The sequence below is a fragment of the Kogia breviceps genome, chromosome 3 (genome assembly GCF_026419965.1).
Source record: "Kogia breviceps isolate mKogBre1 chromosome 3, mKogBre1 haplotype 1, whole genome shotgun sequence".
NCBI classification, from domain to species: Eukaryota; Metazoa; Chordata; class Mammalia; order Artiodactyla; family Physeteridae; genus Kogia; species Kogia breviceps.
The window spans coordinates 87,277,077-87,286,698 of record NC_081312.1 but is presented as its reverse complement, the minus strand read 5'-3'; the positions used below and the strand labels follow the sequence as shown (position 1 = coordinate 87,286,698).

The 9,622-nt window shown below is 41.5% G+C and overlaps 1 protein-coding gene, 1 non-coding gene and 1 pseudogene across 2 annotated transcripts in view; 2 read left to right on the top strand and 1 right to left on the bottom strand.

The window, feature by feature from the left end:
• TP53BP1 (tumor protein p53 binding protein 1) overlaps nt 1–9,622 on the top strand; it is an 89,142-nt gene that overhangs the window by 1,647 nt on the left and 77,873 nt on the right. The window contains exons 2-3 of the mRNA XM_067029103.1: nt 180–355; nt 3,264–3,468. The gene's annotated coding sequence lies outside the window, so the exon portion shown is untranslated. The remainder of the gene's footprint in view (nt 1–179; nt 356–3,263; nt 3,469–9,622) is intronic.
• LOC131754189 (small nucleolar RNA SNORD88) lies at nt 4,882–4,970 on the top strand. The gene has a single exon (XR_009335222.1). It is a non-coding gene; the product is annotated as a small nucleolar RNA SNORD88 (small nucleolar RNA).
• Nucleotides 8,730–8,848, bottom strand: LOC131753868 (5S ribosomal RNA; annotated as a pseudogene).

Sequence of the window (9,622 nt, the reverse complement as noted above, 5' to 3'; positions counted from 1 at the left end):
CACTGTTTTATGACTGACTGGAACATCCTTGTAAAAATGGTGTGGTGCTGTAAGTCTACCCTCCCCCTTTCCTCAGTGTGTCTCCACCACCTACTCTGCACTCCAGTGTCTTCTTTTTCACAGGATACTGAATCATTCTGTATGTATATGTATCAGACAAAGCCTGTCTTTCACCCTAGGGCTCCAGCAGCACTTTTTGGGGTCCCGTTTGCCTTATACTTTCCGGATGTACAGGGAAGAAAGGAGCACGGCACCTGATTCAGCAAGGCTGCATGTGAACCACTGGAGGCCTCCTCTGGAGGCCCTGAGGAGGATTGGACAGTGTCTGCATTTTGAGTACCTCACAGCAGTCCTGGTTCGTATCATGGAACATATATTTAGCAAAATATCCAATCCATTTTGCAATTTGGATATGGCCCTACCTGAAATGAACATAATATGTCAATTACATCTCAGTTTTTAAAAATGGACAGGGCCCTGAAAATCCTTTTTGTAGCAGAGAGGGAGAAATAGTACTGGCAGAACATAAGACGGTGGGGATGCCTCACCCTATATGACGCATGAGACAATGCTCTGCTACACCTCCACCCCACCATTTGCAGATCTGAATCTGGCAAAGAGCACAGAGAGATGTGCAGGCCTCCTCTTCTGCAATCAGAAAAGAGTGCCACGTGGAGACAGAGCCAGAATAGGTTGTAGGGAGAGGAAGGGGATAGTTACCATAGTTACTATACCATACCATACTTTAACTATCACAGGGCCTCAGTATAATGGTCAGCAGCAGTTATCCATAGGCTCTGCTTTCATCAAGTCTGACAAAGAGGTTAGACAATAGATATGAATGGTATAGGGAAGGACCACACACTGATCAGAGGGTAGGGGCAGAAATTCAGGCCTGTGATCTCAGACCCTGCTAGAATTGGCTTTTTTAATAATTAGAGCTGCAGGGGACTTCCCTGGTGGTGCGGTGGTTTGAATCCGCCTGCCAACGCAGGGGACACGGGTTCGAGCCCTGGTCCGGGAAGATCCCACATGCCGCGGAGCAACTAAGCCCATGCGCCACAACTACTGAGCCTGTGCTCTAGAGCCCGCGAGCCACAACTACTGAGCCCGCGTTCCACAGCTACTGAAGCCCGCGCGCCTAGAGCCTGTACTCCACAACAAGAATAGCCACCACAATGAGAAGCCTGCGCATCGCAACAAAGCATAGCCCCCATTCGCCGCAACTAGAGAAAGCCCGTGTGCAGCAATGAAGACCCAATGCAGCCAAAAATAAATAAAAAATTTTAAAAATAATAATAATTAGAGCTGCAAATACAGATTATGATACTACTTAAAGAACACTGTGGAGTATTAGCATCTATGCTCCAGAATTTTACAACTGAAGACAGAAAACACTGATTGACATACATACAATGCATCGAAAGCTGAATAAAATCTTTAAAGAAATACATTTATACATGAATTGAGAAGTATATGAAGCCCTATTTTGTGTTTAGGAATAGTTTGCTGTGGCAGGAGCATTCAAAGACCCGTCCATTTGAGAACCTATGATATACATGATTGTGAGGCACACGCAGTAGTGTGTGGTGGTTATAGAGCCCACTGTAGTATTTCATCTTCCTGTTTACCCCTTGAACTGACCAGGTGTGATCTTTTGGGAACTCTCCTATTCTATATTCTCTTCCACACTCTTGTCATACAGCATTGGTAGATATAGCAGTTACAACCAATGCTTTCCAAACTATTTGTGATGAAGGACCCTTGAATTGTGGAAGGGGTGTCTAAGGATCCATCACTGAAAAAGGAAGTTAGAGGGGGTGTAAAAGGGAGACGGTATTACAGGCTCTTTCCTTGGGTAGGCACTGGAGTGGGCACAAGGCAGAAGATATTACATATTGTAAATGGTTTGGAAGGTAATGGTAGGTAGCCTTGGTTAAGTTTAAGCCACTTAGGGATTCTCAGCCCCCAGACTTTCGTCAGTTCTTAATATATAGTGATAAATACCCAACAGGTAAATGATATACATGCTTAACAAAGTAGGAGGGGCATCTCTAAATTTTTTTTGGAAATAATTTCATTTTTGGTATTTCAATTATTGAAGTTGTCCTCATGAGAAAATCAGAAATTTATTGGAATTAATTACACTCATCCTGAATTATGTATGTGTGGGAGAGGAAGGTACCATAATCCTTTCAATGCTTAGGGTCTTCATAGGACTTAAGCTAGCTCTGATAATTCATAAAGAAAAAATACTGGCTCCTCCCTACTAGCCCAATGAATGTCATTAGTTTTTCTGGGGATATGAGCTCGTTTGGCAGAATTCCAGCCTGCTCTGCTGGATTGCATGGTTTTATCAACCAAAATATCCAAAAGGAGGTTTATGCAGCTCACATTCCCATCCTGTACTCAGTTCTGCCTATAAAGCATTCTTTACACAGAGAGAGGTGTGTTGGATTACAGGATTGATGTGTCAGAAGCTTATCCTTGGCTTTTGGGGAAAATGCTATGATCATAATACATACCAGCAACCCATAGGGTCACTTCTTAGCATGAATAGCTGGTTTATCTGCAAAGGCACTGAGTGAAATAGCCTCTAATGGGGCACTGAATAAAATAATCTCTAAAACGTTTGAGATGGGGAAGAAGTCTATATTACTTTATCTAGCACACAGAGGAAGCCCACAATAAATATTTGTTGCATAATTTTCCTAATTATTATGTGTTCCCTAAGTAATGGGAAGAGCAAAGGCACTGGGTTTATTCTCCTTGTACAGAGCATTGCAAAGGACAATGAAGAAACTTCCCCTTTTTCCTCCTTCACTCTCCACACTCTTCTTTTTAAGAAAGTGATTCCCAAATGTGAGAAAGAAACATTTATGGATACTATTTTCTCTTTTCCATTCCATTAACATCTGAAATGAAAGTTAGTGTTTGGCTGTGGCCTCTGATAACACCTTTTCCTTTAGTCTGAATAAAGCTGCCTCTTACTGTAGGGATCGCTAAGGATTTTCATGTTGTGGTTAAGAGGATGGTGGTACAGAAAATCTATATGTATAACTTAGTTTGGAGGCCATGCCTGTGTATGAATTAAATTTTGCATCTTTTTTTTTCGAGATAGTCATATAATAGAGTTACTTTCCTTCAAGTTATACTTGGGTTGCAGAAATTTTGTTCCCTTTACAATATTACAAACTCACAGATACTTTGTCTTCTCATCAGTTCTTTCTTTCTATCTAATATTTATTTATTTATTTATTTAGGTTGCACTGGGTTCCAGTTGTGGCACGTGGGATCTCAGTTGCGGCATGCATGCAGGATCTAATTCCCCGACCAGGGATTGAACCCAGGCCCCCTGCACCGGGAGTGCAGAGTCTTACCCACTGGACCACCAAGGAAGTCCTCATCAGTTCTTTCTTGAAGATCCTTCATCATACGTCCTAACTTCCCTTTCTAATGATACCTCCTGTAAGTACTTTGCATTAACCCCTTCTTTCAGTCAATCTGAGCCATTTGCCTTTCCCTCAGCCATTCTTTTTTTATAAATTTATTTATTTATTTTTATTTTTCGCTGTGTTGGGGCTTTGTTGCTGTGCGCAGCTGTTTCTCATTGTGTCGAGCAGGGGCTACTCTTTGTTGCAGTGCATGGGTTTCTCATTGTGGTGGCTTCTCTTGTTGCTGATCACGGGCTATAGGCACATGAACTTCAGTAGTTGTGGCATGTGGGCTCCGTAATTGTGGTGCATGAGCTTAGTTGCTCCACAGCATGTGGGATCTTCCTGGGCCAGGGCTTGAACCTGTGTCCCCTGCATTGGTAGGTGGATTCTTAACCACTGTGCCACCAGGGAAGTCCCCATTCTTGAACTTTCTGTTCAGGCTGCATCTCTTTCCTTGAGTGTGTTGTTACCCTTAATTCTCACCTAGGGATTTATTTACCTTTACCTTTATGATTTACTTTATTTGTGGAATAAGGTTCCATCTCATCTCACAAGAATTTAAGGAGTATGGCCTAACTCAAATAACTGCCTCTCTGAAACTGACTTCCTCACTTGCCAACTGTGTGAACTTAGGCAAGTTCTCATCCTCTCTGTGCTTCAGTTTTCTCATCTGTCAAATTATTAGTAATAGCACCCCACCTTAAGGATTATTTTGATAATTAAGTGGGATAATCTTTTAAATATGCTTAGAACAATGCCTAGAATTCATTTTTAAGTCATTCATCCAGTAATATTTATTGAGCACTTACTGTGTGCCAGCAAACAAAACACAAAGATCCCTGCTCTTGTGGAGCTTATGTTCTAGTGGGGAAGACAGATAATAAATAATAAATAGGTGTATAGTATGTCAGAAAGTGATTAGTGCTGTGGAAAAAAAGAAAAAAATATGGTAAGGGTGATTGAGAATGCTGGAGCAGGGTGTGGTGATGGAGAAGAATGGTGAAGGGGCAGGAAATATTGCAATTTTAAAGGGGCTGGTCAGGGTGAGCCTTATGAAGATGAGACTTAAGCAGACTTGAAGGAAGTAAGGGGGTTGGCCATTTGGGTATCTGGTAGTGAGACTTGTAGGCAGAGAAGATAGCCAGTACAAGGTCCCTAAGGTAGGGGTATGCCTGGTATATTCAAGGCATAGCTGGAGTCCACTGTGGCTGGAGCAAAGGAGTGAAGGAAAGAGGAATAGGAGATGAGATTGGAGATAATAGAGGCCAGATTACATAGGGCCTTGTAGGCATTGTTAGGACCTTGGTTTTTACTCTGAGTGAATTAGGGAACATATGCAGGCATTTGAACAGAGGAATGATATGGTTTGATGTAGATTTTTACAGGATCACTTTGGCTGCTGTATTGAGAATAGACTGGAGGTTGTAAGGATTAAAGTGGGAAACCGCTCTCATGATGTCCAGCACTGGACTCTGATCACCCCTGAGGATGAAGTGCCCGCCGGACTTTGACACCTGGGGGTCTGAGGCGCCCTGGTTAAAAAAAATAATAATACCGTGGGAAACCAGCCAGGGGGCTTGCAGTAATCTTGGTGAGCAAAGATGTAGCTCAGATCAGAGCAATGTCAGTGGAGATGGTGGGATGCTAGACACACAGTATTTTAAAGGTAGAGCCAATCTGATTTCTTGCCTCCCATATGGGGAGTGAGAGAGAAAGAGAGTAAATAGTGACTCCAAAGATAAATGAAAAACTTTTCAAAAGTTATCTATAGGAGGAGAGAAGAAACAGATTGTAAGGCAGCCAGGGATGGAAGGTAGACTTTTAAAATTTATCTTATTTTGTAAATTTGACATTGGAATCATGTAAATGTTTTACCTAAGTATAAAACAAAATTAAATCAAAATGACCAATCTGATAAATGACCTGTCCCAGAATATATTTTTTAAAATCTACAAATCAATAAAAAAGACAATCCAATTATAAAGTGGCCAAACAATTTGAATGGATTTTCACAAGAGATGATATACAAATGCCCAATAAGTACATGAAAAACTGTTTAACATCATTAGTCCTAAGGAAATGCAAATTAAAATCACAGTGGGGAGTCCTCTGGTGGCCTAGTAGTTAGGATTTCGGGCTTTCACTTCCATGGCCAGGGTTCAGTCCCTGATCAGGGAACTGAGATCCCACAAGTCGCGTGGCACAACAACAACAACAAAATAATAATAATAAATAAAACCACAGTGTAACATCACTTATCCACAAAATGGCAAAAATTAAAAAACCAATAACACCAAATGTGAGCGAGGATGTGGAACAACTAAGACTCTTATATACTGCTAATAGTAATGTAAAATGTTATAATGACTTTATAAAAGTATTTGGAAGTTTCTTATAAAACTAAACATCTACACTATGACCTAGAAATTCCATTCCTAAGCACTTACCCAAGAAAAATCAACACACGTATGTCCGCAAAGAGATTTGCGATAGTTGTTCATAGCAACTTTATTCATAATAGCCCAAACCTGGAAACAACCCATCCATCAGTAGGAAAATGGATAAACAAATTGTGTTACTTTCATGCAATAGAATACTACTCAGCTATAAAAAGAAACTACAAATATACACAACATAGATGAAAAATAAAAAACATTATGCTGAAACAAAAGAAACAAAACACAAAAGAATATTTTTTTGTCTCCTGAGAAGTAGATACTGAGATGTGATTAGATGTGCAAGAGATTTATTGGGGGAGTATATTGGTTATCTATTGCTTTGAAACAAATTACTCCAACATTTAGCAGCCTAAAATAACAAACATTTATTATCTCACATAGTTTCTAAGGATCTGAAACCCAGGAGCAAATTAGGTGGGTGGTTTTGACTTAGGATTTCCCGTGAGGTTACAGTCATGATGTCAGTTGGGGTTACGGTAATCTGAAGGCTTGACTGAGGCTGTATGATCTGCTTCCAAGATGGCTCATTCACATGGCTGTTGGCAGGAAACCTCAACTCCTCACCTTGTAGGATTCTCCATAGGTCTGCTTGAGTATCCTCATGACAGCTGGCTTCTCCCAGAGCAAGTGAACCAAGAAAATAAAGAGGGAGCTATAATGCCTCTTTATGACATAGCGTTGGAAGTTAGGCATCATCACTTCTGCCTTGTTTTATTTATTAGAAGCAAGTCACTGAGTCTAGTCCACTCTCAAGAGGAAGGAAATTAGCTCTACCTTTTGAAGGGAGTGTCACTGAATTTGTGGATATATTTTAAACCACCACAGAGAGAGATCAAGGGAAGGCAGAGAGAGCTTCAGACCACAATACAGGTCTGACATCTGTGGAAAAGAGAGAGGAAAGGAATGAGGATTGGAAAGGAAGAGTCTTATCCTACAGCATAGGTCCCAAAAAGGTTTGGCCAGGCTGATGAAGAGTCTTCAAGTCAAAGAACCTGTTGGAAGAATCCTTTTTATCACAGGATTGGGCCTGCCTTTGTAGCCCTGTTGTTCTCTGGCATTGGCTGGGATTAGCCTATGGAAGTGTGGCTTTGGTGCAAATGTGGGAGTAGGTCCAGAGTGGGAGCAGGTGTGGTCATCAACCAAATATACTCTCTGAAAGAAGATTTCAGTGATGCATATTCATGGTCACCACAAGTGCATACTGCATGAGTAAGTTCATGTGAAATTCTATATAGAATGGGCAAAACTTATCTACAGTGATAGAAAGCAAATAAGTGGTTACTGGGGCTGGGGAGGGGATGGGAATTGATTGCAAAGGGGTACAAGGGAATTTGTGCTGTACTTGATTACGGTAGTGGTTACACATATATATACATTTGTTGAGTTCATCAAACTCTATACTTAAAACAGGCACATTTTATTGTACATAAATGATGTATAAAGTTTACTGAAAAACATGATGAACTACAACTTCACATTAACAATACCAAATGTTAGTGAGGATGTGCAGCACCTGAAACTCTCATATGTTGTTAGTGGGAGTATAAAATTATACAACCATTTCGGAAAACCGTTTGTCAGTTTCCTATAAAGTTAAACAAATACTTGTCCTATGAACCAGCAGTTCCACTCCCAAGAGAAATGAAAATGTATGTTCACAAAAAGACTTATTTATGAATATTCATAGGAGCTTTATTTATAATGGTCCAAAACAACCCAAATATCCATCAATAGGTGAATTGATAAATTGTGGAACATGTATATAGAAGAATACTGAGCTGATACATGCAACATGGATGAATCTCAAAAATGTTGTATTGTGCAAAGAAGATGGATACAAAAGACTACATACAAGGGCTTCCCTGGTGGCGCAGTGGTTGAGAGTCCGCCTACCGATGCAGGGGACATGGGTTCGTGCCCCGGTTTGCGGGGGGGGGGCGGGGGATCCGGGGATCCCACATGCCGTGGAGTGGCTGGGCCCGTGAGCCATGGCCGCTGAGCCTGCGCGTCCGGAGCCTGTGCTCTGCAACAGGAGAGGCCACAGCAGTGAGAGGCCCACGTAACGCAAAAAAAAAAAAAAAAAAAGACTACATACTGCATGATTCCATTTATATAAAATTGTTGAGCAGCAAAACTAATATATAGTGATAGAAATAAGAATTTAGTTGCCATGAAAAACTCTCTGGAGTGAGGAAAATGTTTTATATCTTGGCTGGTATATAAGTTTAATAGATGTTTATATTTATCAAAACTCATCAAATTATACAACTAAGAGCTGTGCATTTCACTGTATTTAAATTTTACCTCAATTAAAAAATCAAAATGAAGAAAGCAGTCACTAAAAATCAAAGTGAAATAAATTAACCTGTGTATTGGTAGAATTCTTTCAAATGACTTTAAAATATAATAGTTTAACTGTATATTTTTTTCAAAAAATTTTATTGTGATAAAATACACATATGTGACTTCCCTGGCGGCACAATCGTTAAGACTCCGTGCTCCCAATACAGGGGGCCTGGTTTTGATCCCTGGCCAGGGTAGTAGATCCCACATGCATGCCACAACTAAGAGTTTGCATGCCACAACTAAGGAGCCCTCAAGCTGCAACTAAGGAGCCCGCAAGCTGCAACTAAAGGAGCTCACCTGCCGCAACTAAGACTTGGCACAACCAAATAAATAAATAAATAAATAAATAAATAATAAAAATAAAATACACATAAAATTTACCATTTCAACCATTTTTAAGTGTACAGTTTAGTGATATTAAATATGTTCATAATGTTGTGGAACCGTAACCACCATCTGTCTCCATACCCTCCCCCCCCTTTTTTTAAGCCTGCAGTACTCAGCATTCCCAGGTTGTCTCCCATCCAAGTGCTAACCAGGCCCAACCCTGCTTAGCTTCTGAGATCAGATGAGATCAGGCACACTCAGGGTGGTATGGCCATAGACACCATACTTCTTTTTATCTTATAAAACTGAAACTCTATACTCATTAAACAACAACTCCCAATTCCCCCACTACCCACTAGTTCCTGGTAACCACCATTCAACTTCTCTATGATTCTGACTACTCTAAATACCTTATATAAGTGGAATCACTCAGTATTTGTCTTTTTGTAGCTGTCATTTCACTTTGCATAATGTCCTCAAGATTCATCCATGTTGTAGCATACGTCTTAATCGTACTTTTTTTTTTTGCGGTACGCGGACCTCTCACTGTTGTGGCCTCATCCGTTGAGGAGCGCAGGCTCTGGGCGCGCAGGCTCAGCGGCCATGGCTCACGGGCCCAGCCGCTCTGCGGCATGTGGGATCTTTCCAGACTGGGGCACGAACCCGCGTCCCCTGCATCGGCAGGCAGACTCTCAACCCCTGCGCCACCAGGGAAGACCAATCGTACATTATGGGATATACACAAAGGAAAGAAATGAACTGTGGGGCTTCCCTGCTGGCGCAGGGGTTGAGAGTCTGCCTGCCAATGCAGGGGACGCGGGTTCGAGCCCCGGTCTGGGAGGATCCCACATGCCGCGGAGCAACTAAGCCCGTGCGCCACAACTACTGAGCCTGCGCGTCCGGAGCTTGTGCTCCGCAACGAGAGGCCTGCGCACCGCGATGAAGAGTGGCCCCCACTTGCCACAACTAGAGAAAGCCCTCGCACAGAAATGAAGACCCAACACAGCAAAAAAAATAAATAAAACTAAGAAATGAACTGCAAAAAATGTTAAA